We start from the raw sequence: 6,230 nt of genomic DNA on the forward strand, positions 1-6,230 counted from the left end.
GAATGAAAGAAGTTAGCAAACCTTCTGTTCATTGGAGGAAGCTAAGCAAGGCTCAACAGGGACCTGATGGGAACCCCCAAGCATTGCTAGAAAGGCTGAGAGAGTGCCTAGGGTACTATACTTCCTCAGACCCCAAGGCACAGAGAAGTCAGGTGGTCCTTAGCATCTACTTCATATCTCAAAGTGCCCCAGTTATCTTCAGAAAGCTCCAAAAACTGGCCATAGGCTCTGACATTAACATCTCAGAGTTAGTAGAGACGGCCTTCAAAGGTATCAACAATGGAGATGTGGTTGAAGAAGAGAAGGAAGAAGATGAAGAAACGAGCAGCTCTTCTGGCTGTTGTACTCGAGCCCATTCCAGGTAATCTGGAAGGAAGAAAAAAATTAGCTTTGGTAAATGACCCCAGCCCCCAACACAGGACTACTCTTAGGCCACCAAGAAAGTGAGGACCTAATGAGTGTGCCTACCGCACAATGCAGGAGCAATGGAGGAGGCACTGTCCCACCTGTCTCCAAAGAAGGAAGGCTAAGGACCATCTCTTTTCCTACCAGATCCCCTTGACAGGAGGAGGACTGATGGGGCCTACAGGCTCCCCAACTGGCTTCTCCAAAGAATAACTCTATCACCCCAGAGGAGCCCCAGGTTACCTTAGAAGTACAGAGAGGGCCGATTGAGTTTCTGCTCAATACCAGAGCCACAGTCTCTGCACTGACTCTATTTTGAGCACTCCCCAAAACAGTGCAATATTAAAGGAGTGTCAGGGAGGGGAGACACTAAGAGGTTTCTGGAGCCTTTGATCAGAGATGTCAGTTCAAAAACACAGACCCATTCTTTCCTGTGTCCCTAAGTGCTCCATCCCATTCCAGGGAAAAATTTAACTGACAAAACTCAGAGGCACTGTCTGCCTAACTGACACCAGCTAGAAGTAGGGGTCCCAAGAGCTCAGGGAGCTGCCTTCCTAGCTCTTCTTCTTGAAGACCCCAATCCCCCAGGAGAAATCCCAGATGATATTCCGGCACAAATCAATCTTGAAGTATGTGGTCACAGGCCAAAGTTTGAAGGGCTGTCACAGAAGAACTTGTAAAGCTACTGATAGAACCAAACAGCACAACACCAAGGATAAGACAGCATCCCCTAAAACCAGCACTGCAGAGAATACAGCCTGTAGAGACAGTCTCTTACACCAAGGACTGATGAGGCCTCGTCAGTTTCCATATAATATCCACATCCTGCCTGTTAACAAACTGGGATCAGGAACACACAGGTTTGTGCAGAGCCTTCAAATGGTCAACAGAGCTGTTCAGAATATTTATCCCATAGTGTGTAATCCCTATATGCTTCTAGCCAATCTCCTAGGGGACAGTAAATGTTTGTGCTAGATCTCAAAAATGCCTTCTGTAAGCCTGTAAGCCATGATTCTCAGGAATTACATGCATTTCAAGGAGTGGATCTTGAGATGGGTCAGAAACAGCAGTATTGCTGGACAGTACTTCTCCAGGGCTCCCAGACTCCCCAGTCATTTTGGGTGGCTGGGGGGTTGGACACAGTGTGCTAAGATCTGTGAGATTTGCAGACAGAGTGGGTCATTGTTCTTCAAAATGTGGATGATATCCTCATAGGCATCCCCACTACAATTCTGATAAAAATGCCATTCTTGTCCTGAACTTTCTAGCTAAAGGAAAAAGGTGTCAAAGAAAAAGGCCCAGATTTCAAAAGAGATGGTCCACTATCGGGGGTATGTTATTTCTCAGGGGCAGCAAAGGCTTCCCTACGGCCAGACACAGGCTGTTGGCCACCTGGCTCCTCCTGGAAACCAAAAACAATTTTAAGAATGCTTGGGTATGATGGGATTCAGTCACATCTGGATCCCGAATTTTAGACTTGCAGCAAAGTCACTTTATGACAAACTCCAAGAGGCCAACTCTGACCTTTTTAAGTAGGATGAGCAATGTAATCAGGCCTCCTGGAAGCTTTGAAAGCTCCTAAGAGGCTCTAGCCTTAAGGCTTCTCAACTTAGAGTTTTTGATCTCTACATTCATGAAAGACAGGGACTAGCACTCCAAGTACTGACCCAGATACTAGGACCCAAGGAAAGGATAGTGGCTTACTTCTCAAAACAACTTGACATTGTGGATAGGGGGTGGTCCTCCTGCCTTAGAGCAGTGGCTGCCACTTGTATGTTTATCCAGGAAGCCAAAAATCTTACATTGGGCCAACATTTCAGGTGCGCCCCCAAGTGACAAGTGTATCAGAGGCTAAGGGGCATTACTGGTTCACACATAGCAGAACGTGCAGTAGCAGGCCCTGTTGGTGAACACTCAACATTCATGTGCATACATACCAAACCCTTAAACCTGCTACTCTAATGCCCATCACCAGGATCCCCTAATCTACCACTCCTCTGCCACCATAGAGGAAATATATTCTGGCAGAAAGGATTTGCAGAGTGAACTGCTTCCTAATCCGGCAGACATATGGTTTGTAGATGGCAGTAGCTTCATGGAAAGAGGATGAAGGAGGGCAGAATATGCAGCTGTCTCCCTACAGATGACCACTAGAGTTCTAGACTATAGTATTATTATACTAATAGTGTATGGCTACACTAGTGATATTTCTACCTCCAGTCTCTCTCCCCTCTAATTCCCTGTTTGCCTGCCTCCAGTGGCTCTGCACTGCCTTTAGAATAATGTCAAGATGTTTGGAGTCCTTATCGTAAGGCTCTATCCTATACAGAGATTTATCCAGATTTTCCCACCTACTGCACGCATCCTGGACTAATGATTGTTCCAATAAAATACTGTCTAATCGTAGGAGCTCAAAGATATTTGCTCAATTTACTCAAACCTGTCAGGAGTGAATTAGTTTTGTCTTAATATTTGACAGTCAAGAGATCAAAGCCCCTTCCTTTTAAACCTCCATTCTTGTTAGCGTTCATTTGAATGAGTGTCCTAGAACTCTTTTATCTTTCTATTCTTAAATATCTATATGTGAGTATTTGCTTTCATTGCACAAATCAGTAACTCAAATATTTGTAGCCATCTGTTGTGATATTTCAGCCAAGATACTATATTATATGCCAATAAAATTATTAAAATGGTGCAAATTGATATACTCATTTTTCATGAAAAAAGCTTACCATAAATATTGAAAATGCATTGTAAGTTTTTATTCTCACTCAGCATATAAAATATTCTTTGTAAAATAGCTAAGAAGAGCTAACAAAACAGTAGCTTCATGAAACTTTTGATTTCAGACATTTATAAGTGAAGCAATAAAAATAATCTGTTAAATTTGCTCAGGCCATATGCACTCCCATAATTACAAAATAAAAGAAATATAAAAGAATAAGCACTCACATATTCTTGCAGTGAGATGCTGAGTCTGCATGGTCCCTGAGAGTGTTAAAGGAAATGAGAAGTAAATATCTGAAAAGTAATTCAAATATTAAGTGATCAAAATATAACCTCCATTTATGTTGTGCTATACTTGAAAATTTTGGTCTCAAAAAGATAGCCAAATTATACCACTTTGTACCTTCTTTGCTATGGCTCACATAGCCCGACATACAGGTAGGAAAGGAAAAGTAAAGGCAGAAGTCACATGCCAGATGACATGTTCTTCAACAACATATAATAGGAGGCATTTTACTCTAGCTAATGATGCTGAGAAAAAATTCATCTTACACAATCATGATACTGGCGGTATTTACAAAACAGAAAGAATTCATTTAAAGATACAAAATAACATCTGTAGAACACACATACACACATACACACACACCAAGCCTCCTGAAACACTCCCACAAATTCCTACAGAATTATCCCTAAACAACTCTGATCTGTTTAGGAAAATATCTCTGTTGTCTCATTAAGGAAGACTTTCCGTGGATTGATGCGCTGTGTATTTTCCCAAGCACTTTCCTTTGGGCCAAAACTGACACCTGCAGCCTTAAGCTACCCAGGGTATTTGTGTAGCATGAGGCAACACAGGCAGCAACCTGGCTCTGTCCTTGACTCACTCCACTTTCTCCATTTACTCTGTTCCCTCTGATCTCTTCTGTTTGCTTGTCCAGCCTCAGTGTCTGTTCAGGGAAAGAACACCACACATAAAAGAGAATTGAGAGGTTAGAATTATAGTCCTGACACTGTCACTATGTAGCCAATTTACTCTACCTGTCTGGGTCTGGCCTTCTTCATATGTAGTAGTTAGAATCCCATTTCCTGTGATCCTTGGGAGAATCTAACAAGATGAGGTTCAGTACAGCATTTTGAAAAGAATGGTGTGCCAAGTGCAAGTACTCTCGCCTTTTCCCCTGTATCTTTTAGCCTTAAAGCATCTATATTGGTATATATTGCCCTGAACTTTAACCAAAAAATGTATACAGATTACAGCACAGAGGGTGACATTCCTACCGCAGTACAGAAAATAATCCAATCATTAAAATTCTAATTTCCTCATCCGGTTCTTAGTGTTTTCCTAGAAGACCATAAAAAGCCTCTTAATTTCTCTACTATTGAATTATTTCACACAGAAAAAGAGGTTTGGGATTTGAAGCAGTCAGAATCTGTGAAAAAAAAAATCAGAGAGGAAGTGATTTGGAAGGCAAAGAAACATGTTCTAGCTATCAATTTCCCAAAGAGATAACAGCGGATTCCTGAAATTTTTGTGAAGGTAGAAATTAGACTCTAAGGCTTACGAAATAAAAACTTAAAGAAATTATAAAAGAAAGAGATGATTGTTAAAAAGTCCTGAAGGCTAAAAAGATGCCTCCGATCTAAACACTGACCTTTCAGGAAACAGCTGAATATCCTACAAAAGGCAGTCACAACATGACCCTTTTCTAGTAACATCTCTTTGTACTTCACCTCACATCATCCTCTGCTTCAGGTGCCTTAATGTCCTGGGATCCCAAAGCTACCCACTTTATTTCTATCCTTAATGCGTCTGCATGGATCAATTCATTTGCCTGGAATTCCTTTCTTTGTTTTGATCACCGACCTGATTGCCGCCAAAATATCGAGGTCATAGAAATAACTACAATGGATACAAAAATAGTTAAAGAATGAGTAAGACCCAGTATTTGCTGACAGAACAGGGTGACTATGGTCAAAAATAATTTAAACGCACATTTTTAAATAAGAAGAGTTATTCTAATTGGATTGTCTGTAACACAAAGGATAAATGTTTGAGGTGATGCATACCCCATTTACCTTGATGTGACGTGCATTGCATAACTATATCAAAATATCTCATGTAACCCATAAATATATATATCTACTATGTACCCACAAAAACTAAAAATTAAAAAAAATAAAAAGAAAGGATTTCTTTCACTTACCTTGAGGCAGAGGAGGGAAAAGAGTGGACAAAAGTGGTTACGCCAAATTTTGCTTCTTTTGAAATGGCAGCTGAGGACAATGGGTAACAACTGTCCTCTTTCTCTAACAAGAAGTGCTGGATACCCTAGAGCATGGGTCCCCCATGCTATAACCATGTTTATAACCCCCAGGCTATAAACCAGTACCAGTTTGTGGCCTGTTAGGAACCAGGCTGCACAGCAGGAGAGCCACCATTGCCACTGCCTGAGCTCTGCCTCCTGTCAGATCGGCAGCAGCATTAGATTCTCATAGAAGCACAAACACTATTGTGAACTGTGCATGCAAGCAATCTAGTTGCCAGCTCCTTAGGAGAATCTAATGCCTGATGATCTGAGATGGAACCATTTCATCCCAAAACCATACCTTATCCACACCCTGGTCCATGGAATAACTCTCTTCCATAGTCCCTGGTGCCAAAAACGTTGGGGACTGTTGCACTAGAGGACTTGCCCAGAGAAAGTGAAACCAGTTATGAGACCTTTGTTCAGCATGCACATCTACTGTGCACATAATTGAAAGCTAGAGAATCATTGACAAGAATAATCAGGGCGGGTTTAATTTAAGTGATTTAGTTATTCACCGGCAAAGATGAGTCAAAGCATTTCCCACCCTTTTCCCTCCTCTGCCTCAAGGTAAGTGAAAGAAGCCTCACGAGCAACACTGTTTCACAGGGTGGAATAGGGTAGAGGAGTCCTTGTCAGAGAGCACACTGTTTCCTTGTCACCACTAGCTAGAGGTTTTCTGAGAGAGCACACACACCCACTGCCTTGGCTCTTCTGAGGAAAATGAGAATGTGGTCTTTGAAGCAAGTCACCTTTCCAGAGTTTGGCAAGGCAGGGATGCAAACAATT

The 6,230-nt window shown here is 41.8% G+C and overlaps 1 long non-coding RNA gene across 1 annotated transcript in view; it reads right to left on the reverse strand.

Annotated features, from left to right (window-relative positions):
• The window catches only part of LOC105718793 (uncharacterized), a 102,036-nt gene extending 96,214 nt beyond the window's left edge, over nt 1-5,822 (reverse strand). The window contains exon 1 of the long non-coding RNA XR_010344197.1: nt 5,743-5,822. This is a non-coding gene — a long non-coding RNA (uncharacterized LOC105718793). The remainder of the gene's footprint in view (nt 1-5,742) is intronic.
• Nucleotides 5,823-6,230: the final 408 nt, after the last annotated feature.

The sequence above is a fragment of the Aotus nancymaae genome, unplaced genomic scaffold (assembly GCF_030222135.1).
Source record: "Aotus nancymaae isolate 86718 unplaced genomic scaffold, 86718_ANA_hifiasm-v0.15.2.pri h1tg000003l, whole genome shotgun sequence".
In the NCBI taxonomy this organism is placed as follows: domain Eukaryota; kingdom Metazoa; phylum Chordata; class Mammalia; order Primates; family Aotidae; genus Aotus; species Aotus nancymaae.